Here is an 18,335-nt window from a genome sequence, read left to right as displayed (position 1 = left end):
GTTCTCAATGAAATAGCAATTATTTGGTGCTGCTTTTGCAAATTCAGCAAGTATGTCACAAAAGGGAAACCCTTTCCAACACAGCTGTGTGTGTGTGCTTGGTCAAATTAATTTCTCCTGCTTACTCCCTTTTGATTGTGCACCTGCAATTTGATCATGCACTATATAACTCATTTTGCTTCATCTGATTATACTTGACTGAAAATAATATATTGAAGACTTTGTAAGGGGAAACTCTTTAAAATTTTAGCAGACTGTAATAGTTTAAACGCAGGGTTTCTTTGCCTTATCACCATTGACATCTTGAACTGGGTAAGTCTTTGTTGTGGGAAGAATGTCCTGTATGTTACAGAAGGTTTAGCAGCAGCCCTTGGTTTCTACTCACTAGTTACCAGTAGCAGCCCCTCCCCCGTTTGGGACAACCAAAAATGGACATTGCCCAATTTCTGGGGTGGGGGAGGATTGAAAACCACTAATTTAAACTATAAATCCCTTTGAGAGCAGTCTGAGAAGATTGTGTTGAAAAGGTACATTAGAAAGTGTATTCGCCAGCCTCCGAGATGGCTCCCAATGGTTCAGTTTCTTGCTATTCATGCCCTTAGGTCAGCCGTGGGCAAACTACCGCCCGCGGGCCGGATCCGGCCCTTTCAGCTGTTCTATCCGGCCCGCCCATTCAGTAGAAGGAACAACCTCTCAATCTTCCAGAGGCTCCTTGTAATGCCCATGGACGCGTCCCCTGACATCACCCTGGGAATGCGGAGACACGTTATCGTGGTGATGTAGGGAGACACGCCCCTGGAGAGCACAGGATCAGAGCATTAGCTAAAAAGGAGACCAACAACACTGTTCCCACTGAAGTGGATGTTTTAAAGACCAAAAACCTTTCAACCCAGTCTACCTTGCCATCTACATCTACGTCCCGGGCATAATTTGGAAGTTGCACTAAAGAAAATGTTTAATTTACTGTTTACACATTTTGTTCTTTTCTATTTGTTTTAGTTTTAAATTACTTTATTATATTTAAGTTTAATTTGAAAGGCTTTTGTACCTTTCCTTTGTTAGGCAATTTTATTTTGCCTTTGCCATCTTCAATATAAGGTATGTTATTGTGCTATGATTCCTCCGTTTTTTGAAGTTTCAAATTATAATAATTAGTGTTTACATTCTTCTTGTTAAAATGTTTGAAATGAATAAAACTATTGAAATAAGAAAAAGACCGTACCCTTTTATGTAATGATGTTTACTTTGAATTTATATTAGTTCACACAAACACTCCATCCATGCTTTAGTTCCGGCCCTCCGGTCCAGTTTAAGAACCCATTGTGGCCCTCGAGTCAAAAAGTTTGCCCACCCCTGCCTTAGGTAGTCCTACCCCACACTAAGTAGAGCTTACCTATGTAACCAATATGAAACTGTGAACTGACAGAGTGTGATATTTTAAAGCTAGGTCATAAGAGACATTGCTTCTTTAGATTACTTACTCTGGGGACACTGGCCACCATGTCATGAGGACACTCAGTAGCCCTATGGAAAGGTGCACATGGCAAGAGCCTTATGAGTAAGCCACCTTGGAAGTGGATCCTCCAGCCCTGTGCAGCCATGAGATGACTACAGCCCTAGTATGGTGAAGGCCTGGGGTGGGGTGGGGGGGCTGGGGTGCACTACAAGGGGTCAATGGGGAAACAAGGGGGACATCTGTAATACTCTCAACAATAAATTTTTAAAAAGATTAGAGTACTATTGATCTTAGCATAACTAGCAGAAGAAGGACAGAAGCATATCAAAAGAATAAATATTGAGTTTTTGTTCAGAAGGAACAGAAAGCCTACTTTAACTGCCTAATTTAGGAGAATGCCTAATTCCTAAAATAATGGAATTAGGCAAATAGATAATTAATGGATAAAAACATCTTATCTTTACAAATCTTGGCTTTTTATTTATATTAAATAAATTGAGGTCCACTTAGAATGTCATTGTAGGAAATAAAAATGCTAATTTTTGTTAAAAATTTTTAAATAACCAGTTATTTTGTGAGATTATGCTGTCAGGGTTTTGTATAAGTTAGCTATTGTCATGCTAACACTGCACAATAAACCCAGTGATGTATAGTTACAGATATTTATTTCTTGTTCATGCATCCTGGGGTCAGCTAGAGTTTGTCTGATCTTGGCTGGGCTTGGATCCTGGATGTGGATTGAGTTAATCTCTATTCATATGTCCCTCATCCTCCTTAGGCCAGCAATTTACTCAAAGCATGTTATTCTCATATTATGGCAGATGTGTAAGAGTGTAAAACAGAAACACATGATATCTATTAAGGCTTAGACTCAGAACTAGCACACTAGCACTTCTGCCCACATCCGACTGGCTAAGCAAGTTATATGGCCAAGCTTAGGGGAAGGGGAATATACCCTTGGAGTTCTGAAGAGGTGAGGTAGGAAGGAGTGCATATATGCTAAACAATAGTCTACACTGCAAGCAATGCTATAAGTTTTCTTTTTGTCTGTTTCTATACATTATCATTCATATGCTGCTATAGACAAAAACTGTTTCACAATTTACAAAGCTGATTAAATTATTACAAGGCTTTGCTTTCACTTTTCTGACAGGTTCAATATTTTTTTCTTTGGTTCATCAGGCAATCATATTAAAACATTATGGGGGAGGGGGAGGCTTATGCCATGGAGGAGTATCAATTGGGAATGCATTCAACTGTAAATATCATGAAACTCAATTTACAGTTGCTGCAACAAGCAACTTAATTTTTCTCATATGACAAGCAGTTCAAAGGCAGGCAATCTTGGGTTGGCAATGTCATCAAAGACCCAGCTCTTTATCTCTTTCTGCTCTGTGATTATTAGTACACTGGCTTTTGTCTTCATTTTCATAATATGGCTGGTACTGCTGCACACATCAAGTCTACATTCCAGGCAGGGAGAAATGACAGATGACCATGGTAGCTGACACAGTGTCCTCTTGTGTTCAGAAAGAAAAATTTTCACAGAACCATCCTCAGTAGATGTTCACTTACATGTCATCCTATATAATAAAAGCCTAATATGCTAAGTATCCAACTGTTCGACCGTTCAGTCGCTATGGCATGCACTGACCACCAGGGGGCAGACGCTCCAACTAGTAGGTTAGCATGCTGCTGGGGTCCGGCTGATGGGGACTGGGTGAGAAGGCCGGACATGCCCTGGAGCCCTCCTGCGGTCCCTCCCCAGCCCCGATCATGCACCAGTGGAGTCCCTCGGCCTGGCCTGCACCCTCTCACAATCCGAAACTCCTCAGGGGATGTCAGAGAGCCAGTTTCAGTCCAATCTCCACAGGCCAGGCCAAGGGACCCCACCTTATTTTCTAGTTAGAAAATAAGCTTTATAGCTTTTATAGAAAAAGAAGGCAAGGGTACAAGCTGTTAAAAAGAGGTTTTGAGATCATCTATGGTGTCTACCAAAAAGAGGACAGACACACATAACCCCTGTATCCAATCACCCTTACCTAAGCAATCCTTACTGTCAGGTATCCACTTATAACAAGTACAAAATATACATCCCACAGGTATCCCCAACTAAATGACAACCTTGTCCCTGGACCTCTGATCCACTTAGGAACTTGTCCATCTAAGCTTTACATCAGGTCACATAGAAATTGATTCTGAGTTTTCTGGATTGACTTAGAAATCAATAAATTATTCTTGTTTGAGGACAGGTAAGTTTTTTTCATAACATCAAAATTTAATATAGTAATGCCAGTTTGGAGAGAATAAAGGAGAAGGAAGTCTTGAAAGTGGGGTGTGTGAGAAGAATACCAATTTCCCAGTTTAGGCCGGTATTATCTCTTCCTGTTTAGAAAAAAAATACTTAAATATATTACTTTAAAAGTAGGTTCCAAGTATTCTACAAATAACATTAATATCCTCTCTCCTTTTTATTTTCCACTTTGGCAACAGGATAAAATAGCAATCCATAGTATTTGTAACTTGTCATAAAGTGGGTGGACCAACATTTCAGATTCAATAGCCTTTGGGTAGGATGATACTCTGTTCACAGAAAAGATTAATTCACACAGGAAACAATAATTCTGCTTACAGACTTTTAAAATAAACATTTTCCCATTAAGTATGTGCTTTAAATAGTTTTCTTGAGATTATCATATTAAGAATTCAAAAAAAAGCAAATAAAGTATTCTTGTTTAGAGTCTTGTGGCAGCCTCATAAAGTCTGGCTGACCATTGTCAAGGTCATTGTCTAGGGCAGAGGTACTTAACCAGGGTGATTATGCCTCCCAGGGGACATTTGGCAATGTCTGGAGGCAGTTTTGGCTGTCACATCTGGGAAAGGGACTGCTACTTGCCTCTAGTGAGATGCTGCTAAATATCCTTCAATGCACAAGACAGCTCCTGCACAATGAAGAGTTATCCAGCACCAAATGTCAATAGTGTCATAATAGAGAAATATTGGTCAGAGTCAGGAGGCCCTGCTCTCTATAGGATGAAAACCATATAATTTATCTTTTAAACCAGGACATTCTTGAGATCAAAAGTGGATGCTATTAGTTATGCCAGGACAACAGGCACAAATAGGGACAGTCCCAGGCAAAACTCCTGGTCTCCACACCTAAGGACTATATGAACCTGGGCAAATAGCATCTTCATCTGTAAGATGAGATCAGAAGATTAGCTCCCAGGTCTCTTCATGCTCCAGCATTCTAGTTCCAGGGATGTAAGCCTTTAGTGCCTCAAACATACTTTATTCATTATGTGTCACTTTGTCAGTCCATAAACTCTTCCAGAGTAGGCCTTTGTCCTATTCATTCTTCATCTCTTTTACACTCTTAACACGAGACCAGAAACAGTATTTGTTGAACTGTATACTTTCCAGCAGATTTACAACTTCCCACACGAGCAAAATGTTAACATGAAAGGTTTTAACATCAAACATATTTTGGTCATATATCTCCATGGAGAATGCAGATGTAGCTTGACTTTCTCTTCCTGAATTACTACCATGACCATATAGTTTATTTTTTAACCTTGGACACTTGAGAGAACAAAAGGGAATGCTATTAATAACAGCACAAGGACAATAGGCACAAACTGGGAGGTACAATTGCCCTAGCCAATTTGAATGTCATTAGAATTCAAATTGTCCACAAAACAGATGTGTGTGGCTGGCAGACATTATGCCCACGCCTTACAATGCTGACCCCAATTATATGGTTTATTTGAAGGTAAAACACAGCTAGTTCCTTTCATCCACTTGGGACAATGGTATTTTAGGCCATGTGAGAGTTCTTTCAAATTGTTACAACTCTCCAAATTTTTTTCCTATATATTTATTTTTTAAAATCCATGTATAAGTGGACCCATGCAGTTCAAAACCATGTTGTTCAAAGGTCAACTGTATTTGCAATGGAATAATATTCAGCCATAAAAAGAAGGAAATCTTGACATTTACACCAACATGGATGGAATTTGAGTACATTAGGCTAACTGAAATAAGTCAGACAAAGAAAGACAAATACTGTATGACCTCACTTATATATAGAATCTAAAAAAGTCAAACTCACAGATACAGAGAACATATTGGTGGTTGCCGGAGGCAGGAGGTAGGGGGTGGGCAAATAGGTGAGTGAGGTCAAAAGGTACAAACTTCCAATCATAAAATAACTGAAAGTCCTAGGGATGTAATGTACAGCATGGTGACTAAAGTTAACAATACTGTATTATACATTTGAAAGTTGCTGAGAGAGTAGATCTTAAAATTTCTCATCATAAGAAAAAATTATAACTATGTATGTTAACTAGACATGGAGGTGATCATTTCTCAATATATATGAATATTTAATCATTATATTGTACACCTGAAACTAATATAATGTTATATGTCAATCAGGTCTCATAAAACGTAAAGAAAAGAAAGAAAATGTCACACTCCCCATCCAGGATTATATTGAGTTGATATCTATAGAGGAGCTTTTCAGCTGTAAAATACCATGATCACAGCAATCGTCGTCATTAAAATTATTTCTTTGTTGGCATCAGGTAACCCTTTTAGAATGCTATTTTCTTAGCAGAGGAAACAAGGCTGAAGATTGGAAAGTTCTGTGCATTGGTACTGATAACACATGAAGTCTTTTCTGCACAGCCTCCCACAATGCATTGTTTTCCTTGCACATTGATTCCCCAAATGCAGATTGAGAACTTTGTATATTCTGGTCACTCTGCTAAATGCAATGATTAAAAAGTGACTAAGTAGCCCTTGCCTGTGTGGCTGAGTTGGTTGGAGCATCATCCCATAAATCAAAAGGTTGTGGGTTCTATCTCCGGTCAGGGCGCATACCAGAGGCAATTGGTCGATGTTTCTCTCTCACATCAATGTTTCTCTCTCTCTAAAATTAATGAACATATTCTCAGGTGAGGATTAAAAACAAAAACAAAAAGTGACTAAGTAGTCAGAACTCTTACCCTTCACAAGTCACAGTATTCAAAATTTAACTGCCATGTCACTTAAAAGACATTTGAAAACCTATCTAAACCTCCTCATCCATTTTTAAGTTGATATCTCAAGTTTTAGATAATAATTTTAAATATATAAAGGTTAGAATGACCAAATGAATTATAAATATGAACACTTTAAAACAAAACAGATATATAGCTCATTTCAATATATCCAACAGAATCTAAATGCCATTTGATATCTATCATCATTCAGTTTTTTTAAATATAGAAATTTTATAGTTTCTTTTCTTCCCAAATCTCATATTTTCATTCCACTTCTCCCATGGAATTTATCCGAATGAAATTTATTTTTATGTTTGAATGACTCTGGTCATCCTATAACACTCACACATGCACGCACACATGCACGCATGCACATGCACACACACACACACACACACACTTTTTTCCATCCACTTCAACATTTTTACCAAAGTACACAGTAGCTCAGCCATGGATGGTACTGTTGGGTTCAAATCCCAGCTGCATTGTGAAATAGTTCTGTCTTTGAGTAAGCTATTTAACTTTTATGAACTTCAATTTCTTCTTCCACAACATGTGGGAAATGAATGTTACCTACTTGATAAGGTTTTTGAAAGCATTAAATGAATCTCTATATAAAAATACTTAGTCCAGTGCCTGGCATATAGTAAACATTTAATAAATGATGGCAAATAATTTATCTATCATGCAAAATACCTCTTCACTCACATTATGAGTGCCAACCTGAACAATATTTTCTGCCATATATACTAGATTCATATTTTGTCTAAGCCTACTTCTTTATTCCTAGAGCCCCTAACACAAACCATCAATTTGCCAGGAATTCTTTTTCCAAAAGTATCTCAAAATTTGATGAATGAGCAAATTACTGCTTTTCTCTTGACTGCCCGTTGCCAGGACAATCTGCCAGTTTCTTAATATAAAAATACCAGAAATTAGAGCTTTCAGGCCATTCTACAAGCTATGAGGAAATTATAAACTATCATGCACATTTCCCCCCATATGTTATTTGTAAATCACACTGTAGCTTTAACTTACTTTAAGATGATTTATAACTACTCCTTAATAAAAAGTCACATTCAATGTGATCAATGTATGCTGTTTTCTGGTAATCCTATTACCTTAGGTTAATTTTTCAAGTGAACCTTTTCTAGTAATAGTGATCATTTCTTTTCTTTCCTTAGGAACACACCCAAAGGAAAAGAACACATGATGAAAAAAAACAGAGTGGCCGGGATGTGGAGCACCTGGAACTCTCATATGTGGCTGGTGGGAGTGTAAAATGGTACAACTACTTTAGAAAAACTTTTTGGCAGTTCCTTATAAAGTTAAAATTCACCTATCTTGCCCTGGCTGATTTTGCTCAGTGGTTAGAGCATTGGCACACAGACCAAAGGGTCTTGGGTTCGATTTCCCATCAAGGGCACATGCCTCAGTTGCAGGTTCCCCAGCCCCAGTCAGGGCTCCTACAGGAGGCAACCAATCAATGTATCTCTCTCCCATCTATGTTTCTCTCTCTCTCTCTCTCTCTCTCTCTCTCTCTCTCTCTCTCTCTCCCTCCCTCCTCACTCTCTTCCACTCTCTCTAGAAATCAATGGAAAAATATCCTCAGGTGAGGATTAAAAAAATCCACCTATCTTGTGACCAGACAATTCCACTTCTAGGTATTTACTCAAGAGGAACAAAAGCATATCCACTGAAAGATTCAGACAAAATATTTATTCTGCTTTCTCCATAATAGCCAACAACTCAAATGTCTATCAACAGAAGAAAGGATAAGCAAGTTGTTTTATATGCATACAATGGAATACAACTCATCCATTAAAAAAAGACAAACCACTGATACACACAACAACATGGATGAATCTCAAAATATTGCATTAAGTGAAAGAAGCCAGACCACATATTATATAGTTCCATGTATATGCAGTTCTGGACTGTGTGTTAATAGAAATCAGAGCAGTGATTTTCTATAGAGAGGGGATATGGATAGTAAAGGATTACAAAAAACGTTATGGGGTGATGAAAATGTTCTATGTATTGAATGGGGAGGGAATTACATAAGTGTATATCTTTGTCAAAATTCATCAAACACCATAAACTTAATATCTGTGTCATTAGAAGTAAATTATTCTTTACTTTAAAAAAGAATATTGAGAGAAAAAAATAGTAGCATCCAAATTTACACCTGTAAAGGAACTTGAAGTTGATTTTATGTTAATCTCCTCTATTTCGATGACAGAAAATTCCATACAACAGCCCAAGTGGATGACCACTAAGCTTCAGCTAGGGGAAACACCAAATTATAGTCTAGTCTATTTCATCATTAGGTTGAATCACATGGCTGGCTCATGTTGGGCTTGCAATTAACAAAATGTTTTGCCCCTACCAGCTAGGACTTCTCATGTGAATTCCTGTCAACCCTGAATGCGCTCATACTGCTGCTCATGTTAGCATAGTTAATCTTTACACTTAACATCAATACTTCCTCCAGCGTCTTTAGAATTCCTCCTCTATAAACCACTCATGGCTCCTGCAATTGTCACTGTAAGTAGATTTTTGTAGACAACTTTAGGAAATCTGGGGTAAAACCACCCAGAGACTTTTGAAAGATTAGTCTTACATAGACATGTTCTCTGAATATGCCAGGAAAAAAACTGCATTACAACACAAGAGACACGCATCAGAACAAAAAAGCAGGCTGAGGATCTTGGTTACCTATGTAACTCATGTAGGAAGCCTTATAATTAGGCTGTCATACTTGATGAAACCAGGGCTGGGAGCAGAGATCAACTTGTGACTGATGTGGAAGTTTCCTTCCTCTCTCACGCAAGGTTACAGCATTAGGTTACATCCAGACTGCTGCTGTAGGAATAAGAGAGTGCAATGACTTCCTCTCCACGACTGGACTTGAAGGTCCAGGAAAAGACAAACAATCCCATGAAGGGGTGTGGAGAGAGCATTATTGTCCACAAGGAAAAAAATATGAATGTACTCCTGGGAAATAATACAATGTAATCAATCACCTCCTTCAGAAATATGAAATGTTTAACTTTTCTGATTTTCATTTTGTTTTCAAATAAGATAGGGCAAAAACTTTACTGGATACATACAAATAAATACGCCAATTCTATTAATTTCTCACTATGGGTAAGGAGAAGGAAGAAGGGAAATGGTTGAAGAAATACCCAAAAGGTGAACCACATACAAATGGGAAAGGTTTGTTTCACACACACACACAAAATAGTAACAGCACCCACTTATTAAATGCTTACTATTTGTCAAGTAACTCGGAAGAGCTCTGTTTGATAAGTTCCACTATTGTTCCCGTTTTACAGGTGAGGAACTGAAGCTTAGCGAGGTTTAAAAAATTGAAATATATATAGGGAATAGGAGGGCTGAGGTTTGAACCCAGACAGTTTACCCAGTGAACCTGAACTTTTCACAACCATATTACACTCTCCCTAGGCCCTACATTCCAACACATCTCCACTATGGGGAACACCAATGTCTCTTCCAAAGATTTGCAAGGAAAAATACCACCAAAAACTGTCAAATCTCTCAGAGCAAAAGAAAGTAGTATCTCAAAGTAAATTGTAAACTGTAACACGTAGTCATGGATACATGGCAAACAATAAAAGAAATCAAGAAGACGGTTGAAAATTAAAAGTTCTACTGAAAGCAAAATAAAAAAGCTGTAGCATTTTCATCTTAATCCATTTTTTCTGGGTTTCTATTAGGTTAGAAGAATTGTCAAGTAATAGTTTATTTTAAATCCAAAACTGACAAAGATTTTATTTTTTATTTTTTTAATATATTTTTTTATTGATTTCAGAGAGGAAGGGAGAGGGAGAGATAGAAACATCAATGATGAGAGAGAATCATTGATTGGCTGCCTCCTGCACGCCCCCCACTGGGGATCGAGCCCGAAACTCAGGCATGTGCCCTTGACTGGAATTGAACCCAGGACCCTTCAGTCTGCAGGCCAACGCTCTATCCACTGAGCCAAACCAGCTAGGGCCTGACAAAGATTTTAATGTTAAATGAACCCAAATTGGGGTGGTGGGGGGAAGCACCTGGCTGGTGAATCACTCACATCAGCTCTTTGTTATGCATTATTTCGTTCCTAGTACATCTTTCTGATTATCACATTTGCATCATTCACAATGGCCTTGTCTGGACTCACTATCATTAGCAACTCCGGCTATTTATCTCTGGTTCTTTCAAACTTGCTAAAAGAATAAGAAAGACTTTCACGTTCAGTTTTTCACACTGAGTTCACACCAATACCTCTCCATAAAGATTCTGACTTTCAGATCAGGGTTTATCAAAGTACTATACTTTGAATGTTAAAAAACGTGACTCTCATACAAATGTAGAGTGAGTACATACCACAGACTTCTTTATCTCATTAATCAGAGAAGAGCAAGGTAGTAAAGCTGGTTCAAAGGAAAATTTGAGGAACTGAAAGGAGGAATGCAGGAATAAGATGACTAAATTAGATACAAAAGTATCGTCCTACAGAGCAACAAAAATGCAACCTTTGGGGTTATCTGTTTTACTGAATGGAAATTACGTACATCTCAACCAAACCAAAAAAGGTTCAAGTTATCATTTAACCTCTCAGAGGATAGGCCCTCCTCAAGAGCAAATAGTAAATCCAACGAAGGTACGTTTCTCTCTACGATTAAATAATCCGTGGACGGGCCTGGTAGGAAAAGCTCCCATATGTCATTGAAAGGACATGTAGTCATCCTTTAGTCTTATTGCCAAGTTTTAGATAATTTTTCTGAATAAATTTTATGTTTAAAAATTATTTGATTAGTAATAGGCACAGACTTTCAGTTTTAGCCTTCAAAATTCCTGCGAGCAAAAGCATTCTTTTAAAGACTGACTTTGATTTATGACTCTGGACTTTCAGCCCAACCCCTGGCAATCAGCTTATTCTAGACAGTCTCAGGTAAATTTACTCCAATCCTGTGACTCCATCATCAAATTTGTTATTATTAGCGGAATCTAGGTCTAATTCCAACCTCCCTCCCTCTCTCTCCCTGGTACTAATTCCAAAGCCTGAAGGATACGGTGAAAAATTACAGCCAAGTGTCTTCAGGGGGAGGATACAATCTACTTTTGAGTAACCCTGGCTTAAGGTCCTCTGTGTTCACTGTTGATGTCTTGTCATCTGTTCTTTCTGGAAGGACAACTGACCTTGGGGGCTCTAGAAGGTTGGACATTCAGTTCCTGCTCACACAGTGCCTTCTCTCAATTCACCTTCACCCCTAAGCATGTTTGTGTGGCTCAGAAATGCCTCATGAACAACATCATACTGAATCTAGCCCTAGAAGTAGGTGTAGGTCTTGGGAGCATGGAAAGAAGAATTGAGGGTATTCCATACAGGAATAATAAGGTGAACAAAGGCATAAAGTAAGACTAAAGAGCAATCTATGAAATAAAATATACTTCCATGACTACATGATAACTGTGGCTCTTCTAGGACTTGTAGTCTAATGTGTACCTCTCTCATTGCAATCTTACACCATCTTACCTCCACCCTCTCAGTCTGACCAAAAGCCAAGAACCAACATTATGATAAAATTGCTCTAGCAAAAATAAGGAACTAACAACAGCATTACAAAGGTCAGAACATCACAATCAAGTGTGGTGGTGAAAGAGTAAAGGAATGAAGAGACCAGAAAAGGGCAGTGGACACAATTCTGAAACTACACTTCCTGAGTTTAGAACTTGGCTTCTTGACTTGCTAGTTTCATGACACTAAGCAAGTTACTTAAACTCTCAGAGCTTTTGTTTCCCCATCTGTAAAAAATGGGGTTAATGATAAACCCTACCTGGAGGTCCTTAGAAGGATTAAATGAGTGATTATTTGTAAAGCATGTGGAACAGTGCCCAGCATATGACCATCACTCCAACACACAAGATGGCTGCCCCCATGTGGTCAAAGATGCTGCCCCCATGTGGACACAAGATGGCCACCACAAGATGGCCAGCAGGGGAGGTACTTGGGAGGAACCAGGCCTACAAGGGAGGGCAGTTGGGGGCGATCAAGCCTGCAGGGGAGGGCAGTTAGGGGTGACCAAGCTGGCAGAGGAGGGAAGTTGGGGGCGACCAGGCCTGCAGGGGAGGGAAGTTAGGGGCAAACAGGCTGGCAGGGGAGTGGTTAGGGGGTGATCAGACTGGCAGGCAGAAGCGGTTAGGGGCAATCAGGAAGGCAGGCAGGTGAGCAGTTGGGAGCCAGCAGTCCTAGATTGTGAGAGGGATGTCCGACTGCCCATTTAAGCCTGATTCCACTGGGATCGGGCTTAAACGGGCAGTCGGACATCCCTCGAGGGGTCCCAGATTGGAGAGGGTGCAGGCTGGGCTGAGCGACACCCCCTCTCCCCCATGCACGAATTTCGTGCATTGGGCCTCTGGTATTAAATATATAATAAATAAATAAACTGAATCAGAGAAATTGCAGGTGAGCAAATCATAGTTCTTGTTCATGGCTAGAATCACACTGAGATATTTAAAAACATATAAAATAGAGAAACAAATACAAGACTAGATTAGTAGCACTTATACAGGCAAGTAGATAGGGTTTCAAAAACTTTGTTTGCAAAACTACACCAAGGGTGACAATTGGCATGTGTTGGGGTAGGCATAATTAACTTGCTTTGGTTCTAGCACAGCAGCATTGACATGTATCATAGTGCATGTCTTTAAAGTTCAATACCAGAAAAGCTTCTGAGTACAAGTGTTCAATAAAGACAGATGAGTATCTCCCTAAAGTAATTCAATTTTCCTAGTGGGTGATCCATTCATTGTACTGACTGAAAATGGCTATTCTGCTACATCAGATAATATTTCTTAGGAATGGGAATTGTCCCTATTTGGATAACATCCCATGAAAACGATGTAGTAGAAGTCATAAAATTGCCAGATTGTATATATTTTATTAAATAATTGGACAGGGACAAGATTGGTGGGCTGAGTCTTGCCAGCTTATCCAGATCCTCATATTTTTTTTCTCCTAAAGATTTTTGCCTTTACCAGCTAGATTCTGCCCTTTCCATTTTGGTCCCCTCACCGTTTTTTCCATAAGGCTCACTGCAGCATCATTTTATCAAGGAACAGACTTGACACATCCTATATAATAAAGAGGTAATATGCAAATTAACCCTCACACCATCACAAGATGGCTGCGCCCACAGCAGAGGCGGGGTTCCCGTAACGAGCAATCAGCAGGGACCTGAGGCTGTGTGGCACCAGGGTGGGGGACCTGAAGCTGTGCCCCCCCTAGCAGGGCTTGACAGGGGACCTCAGGCCATGCCCCCTGCCCGGTGGGGCTTGATGAGGGACCTCAAGGGGTGCCCCCCACCCCTGTGCCAGGCCAGGGGACCTGAGGCTGTGCCCCCCGCACAGTGGGGCTTGACGGGGGTGGAGCTGGCCGGGTCTGGATCTTGCCCAATGGAGGTGGGGCCGGTCAGGTCTGGGTCTCGTGCGACTTTGCGGTGCATGCGGGTGGGCCGGGACTTGACTCTGGGTCCCATGGTGCACCCTAGACTCTGACAGAAGAAAGATTTTCATATATATTTTACTAATTTTTTTCATCTCTGACACTTCTATTACAGAGAAAGGGCAAATAGCAATATTAAAATATTTCCTCTAATTAATTCCCTTTTAATGTGCACAGATTTCGTGCACTGGGACACTAGTGTGACCATAACTGTGTGAGATAAAAGCACGTGTCCTCAGTCACCCTAGAGAGTCACTCTGGTACTTCACTTCTATTATTTACCTTTTATTTCCTTTCCAATGACTGCTTCAACTGCTTTTCATCATCAATTCCTTTCTTCCCAGATCATTGCTAAAAGCCAACACTTCCACCTCATGCAATGAAACAGGTTCTAACAGTTTTAGAATGCTGGGGAAAGTAGGTTAATAGAAGCCAAATTAAATTTTACTTCCATGAAATTTGTTTAGATTCAGTTTAACATTAAAAATATTTTTATTGGTTGAGAGAGAGAGAGAGAAACATCCATGTGAGAGCAAAACATTGATGGCTGCCTCCTGCATGCCCCCTACTGGGGATTGAGCCAGCAACCCAGGCATGGGCCCTGACTTGGAATCAAACAGACAACCCACAGTATATCAATGCATTGGGCGACACCCAATGAAATGAGCCACATTGGCCAGGGCTAGATTCAATTGAACAGTTTTAACAACATAATTGTTGTGCCAAACAAGCAAAATATTTTAGCAAAACTTGAGATTTATAGAAATATTACCAATATTTTATCAAGTTATTCTTTTTTTTCTAAAACACAGATTTTGCTGTTAAGAATGTTTTCTATATCTTTCAATATGATATTCTTATCTTAGGGCTCAAATCATCTTTGATATCTTAATTTTAAAATGGATCAACTGGCAAATGAAGGCAGATTCATTTTTCAGACTGGTTACCTATTAGAAATGCATCTACTTCTTCCCCAGGATGTGTTTCTCCCTAGCTTTCTTTCCCCTTTCCATTTATAGCTGGAGTATTTCCATAAAAGACCCTCCTTGCCAATGACCCTTACTTTCCCTGAACATACACAAAACACAAAGGTTCCAAATTTGAGTATAAGCAAAGAATCCCAATAGGAAATTATGCAAAATTTCATGTTACTGTTATTGGTGGAAGTGGGAGTACCTGAAGTGCCGTGGGGAAAAGAATTTCCTGAGGCCCCATGGAGGATGCGGTTTCATGGACAGATTTATTGATGATATAAAATTAACAGGATTCCCCTCCAAGTTCCCATCGCTGTCCATCTCACCATGGAAGAAATCCAATCTTGTCTTTAGCGGGGCCAGAATTAAGGCCACTGCCTATAGTTTCCGCTCCATACTAAAGCACAGGCCAGTCCATCACCGGGCTAGCTTAGCTTGTGTTCCCAGGTGCAGTCCAATGTGTGTGGGGTCTGCATGGCCATGGGACATGTGGCTGCTAAGGCCACATGACTATGGAGAGAGAACAGGTGAATGCACAGGTGAGTGCATGTATCAGAGCAAGATAGAAAAGCGGAGAGGGAACTCTTTGTTTGGGGATTTTAACTTTCCCAGATTTTGTGCATTTCTAGCTAATGATCTTTTACCCAGGCTAGACTGACAGGCAAGCATCTTCCATACATCACCCCAACTTCATTGTGCATGTGCCCATCTCTGTGGGAACCCCTTTCACGTCCTGCGTGGTTCAGGGTTCCGGTTCAGGGTTCGGGTTCTGGAGAAGGCCGCACACAAATGAAAAAAGACTAGAAAAGCATTAATTTGGGAATATTGGGGCCAGGCGGGAGCCCACCTCTAGGGGGAGGACTGCCACTGCTCTGGCCTTGCTATCCCTTTTACTGAGACTATGGGATACGCCCATAACCTTTAGGCAGGAAATTCCAATAACAGAAATTTACATAGGAGAAACAGAGGTGGAGGCTGCTTCAGCTAACAATGTTTCAACTAAACAGTGAGCAAACTAGCTCTGACCTTTCAGAGCAATGAAGGTTGTTGACCAGCCTTCCCGGTTCCCTGTCCACATCTTTCTAATTAGTGAGACAATGATCAGTTTCCGGCACATCTCCCCCTTGTACCCTTCCCCCTTTGTTCCCTTCCCCCTGTGATTTGCAGGGAATGAACTGGTGGTTCCCTTGAGAGCATGAAGCTGTAGGTCCCTGGTGAAGCTGCCCAGATGACCATGCTTATAACATGTGGCCTCCCCTTTGCTCTCTTCCTATTATTAATATTAATAAACTAGCTAATTACGATGATAGCATTACTACTGATAAACATCAGGTGTTGCTTGTCCTTTGTTAAGGGATTATTTATATGTATGTTTTACCAAAATTACCCTATGTGATGTTATTTGGCTGCTAAGTCCCTTCTTAATATTATGCCATAAATATCCAAGAGTATAACTATAGCCCATACAAAAGATATAGTTCTTTGTTTTTTAATATCATGCTGTTAATTCACCATGTATTGGTATTGTCCTGTCAAATACCTGCATGTTTCCATTTGTGATAAAGACATACAGATGTGCCTGTTAGCTGGCTAATGTCAGAGGAGTAGGCTGTGTCCATTTTCTGTATTCAAGAAAAGGCAAATGGTCTATAAAACTTTCTAACCCAGAACTTTGGCAATATCTAATATGTAGACTTAACTCAATGATTCTTAATCCTAAATTTTCAAATCTTTCTATTTTTCTCCAACTGTCTCAAGGTGTGTCCTGAAAGCTTTTAAGAAATAAGCAAATGAAATTAAGTTTGGTTCAACTCAAACTTGCTTGGATGTGTTCACTTTAGTAGATGTAATAAATAAAATAAAAATATGGTGGAAAAATTTAAAAAATCATACTTTTTCATCTGCAATAGAAATACTGATTTTAAAGACTTAGTGAATTAAAAAATAAATAAAACAAAACAAAAGCAAGAACAACAAACAAACTTGATATATACATAACTGGGTTTTGGAAATTCTAACCCTATTTTACCCTTCATGAACTAGAATCCCTAAAACTGAGGCATGCTGTCCTAATCACATTAACTAATTAGAGGAAAGGAGCTTACAATGACATTGCAGTTGTCAAAAACCAAATAAGACTAGGAAAAGGTTTTTAATCTATATATATAAAAGCCCAGCAACAATGGCAGAATGACCAGAATAACCGGTTGACCAGTCGCTATGATGTGCACTGACCACCAGGGGCAGACACTCAGTGCAGGAGCTGCCCCCTGGTGGTCAGTGCGCTTCCACAGCAGGCCGATCCCCGCAGGCTAGGCCCCCCACCAGTGCACGAATCCCTGCACCATGCCTCTAGTATTAAATAATATTCCAAATGTTAAATATAAGAACAACAGTCTGGGCATGGTATGTTTTCCTTGGTCTCCCAGGTTCTAATGTAAACAGGGATTTGACTTAGCTTCAAAAGATCTTCCCTTTTACACAGAGAGGTAAAAGTTTCTCTTGAGCCTGCAGGGTCTTGATGGCCTTTAGTTCAAAATAATTCACATGCCAAAATGGCCACCTTGAGGAGGCCTGTTCTGAACTCCTTCAGCATGTATAGCTCCTGTAGACATGAGAGACACCCAGGAAAACTGAGTAACTCTCCAAAATGGCCCAAGTCACCACCTTAAATACCATCCCCAGCTAAAGACAAAAGAAGATGTTGGTTATGAGAGGTTATCAGGAAAAGCAAGGGTAAGGTTGTTACGCAGATTTAAGTCCTTGTCATCTGTATTGATAAGAGTTTGTAGAGATTTGGTCTTTTTTTTTTCTTCAAAATACAAAGAGCGTTTGCTTAATCCCTTCAATGCAAACACAACACACAACTCATAGACACAGACAACAGTATGGTGATTACCAGAAGGAAAGGGGGGCAGGAGGGGATGGAAGAGAGTAAAGGGGGGACAAATGGTGACGGAAGGAGACTTGACTTGGGGTAGTGAACACAGGGACAAATGATGTGTTGTGTAATTGTGCACCTGAAACTTCTATAATTTTGTTAACCAGGGTCACACCAATAAATTCAATAGAAAGGAAAAAATAAAATATTAATATAGAGAAAAATAAATTTAAAAAATAAATAATATCTTTAATAATAAAAAACAAACAAACAAACAAATACAAAGATCCCAGCAGGTGTGGCTCAGTATTTTAGCATCAACCCATGAACCAGGGCGTCACAGTTCGATTCCAGGTCAGGGCATATCCCCGGGTTGCAGGCTTGCCCCCCAGTTGGGGACATGAAGGATTCTCTCTCATCATTGATGTTTCTATCTCTCCCTCTCCCTTCCTCACTCTGAAATCAA

The sequence above is a fragment of the Plecotus auritus genome, assembly GCF_963455305.1.
Source record: "Plecotus auritus genome assembly, chromosome: X".
NCBI classification, from domain to species: Eukaryota; Metazoa; Chordata; class Mammalia; order Chiroptera; family Vespertilionidae; genus Plecotus; species Plecotus auritus.
This window is presented reverse-complemented; position numbering follows the sequence as displayed.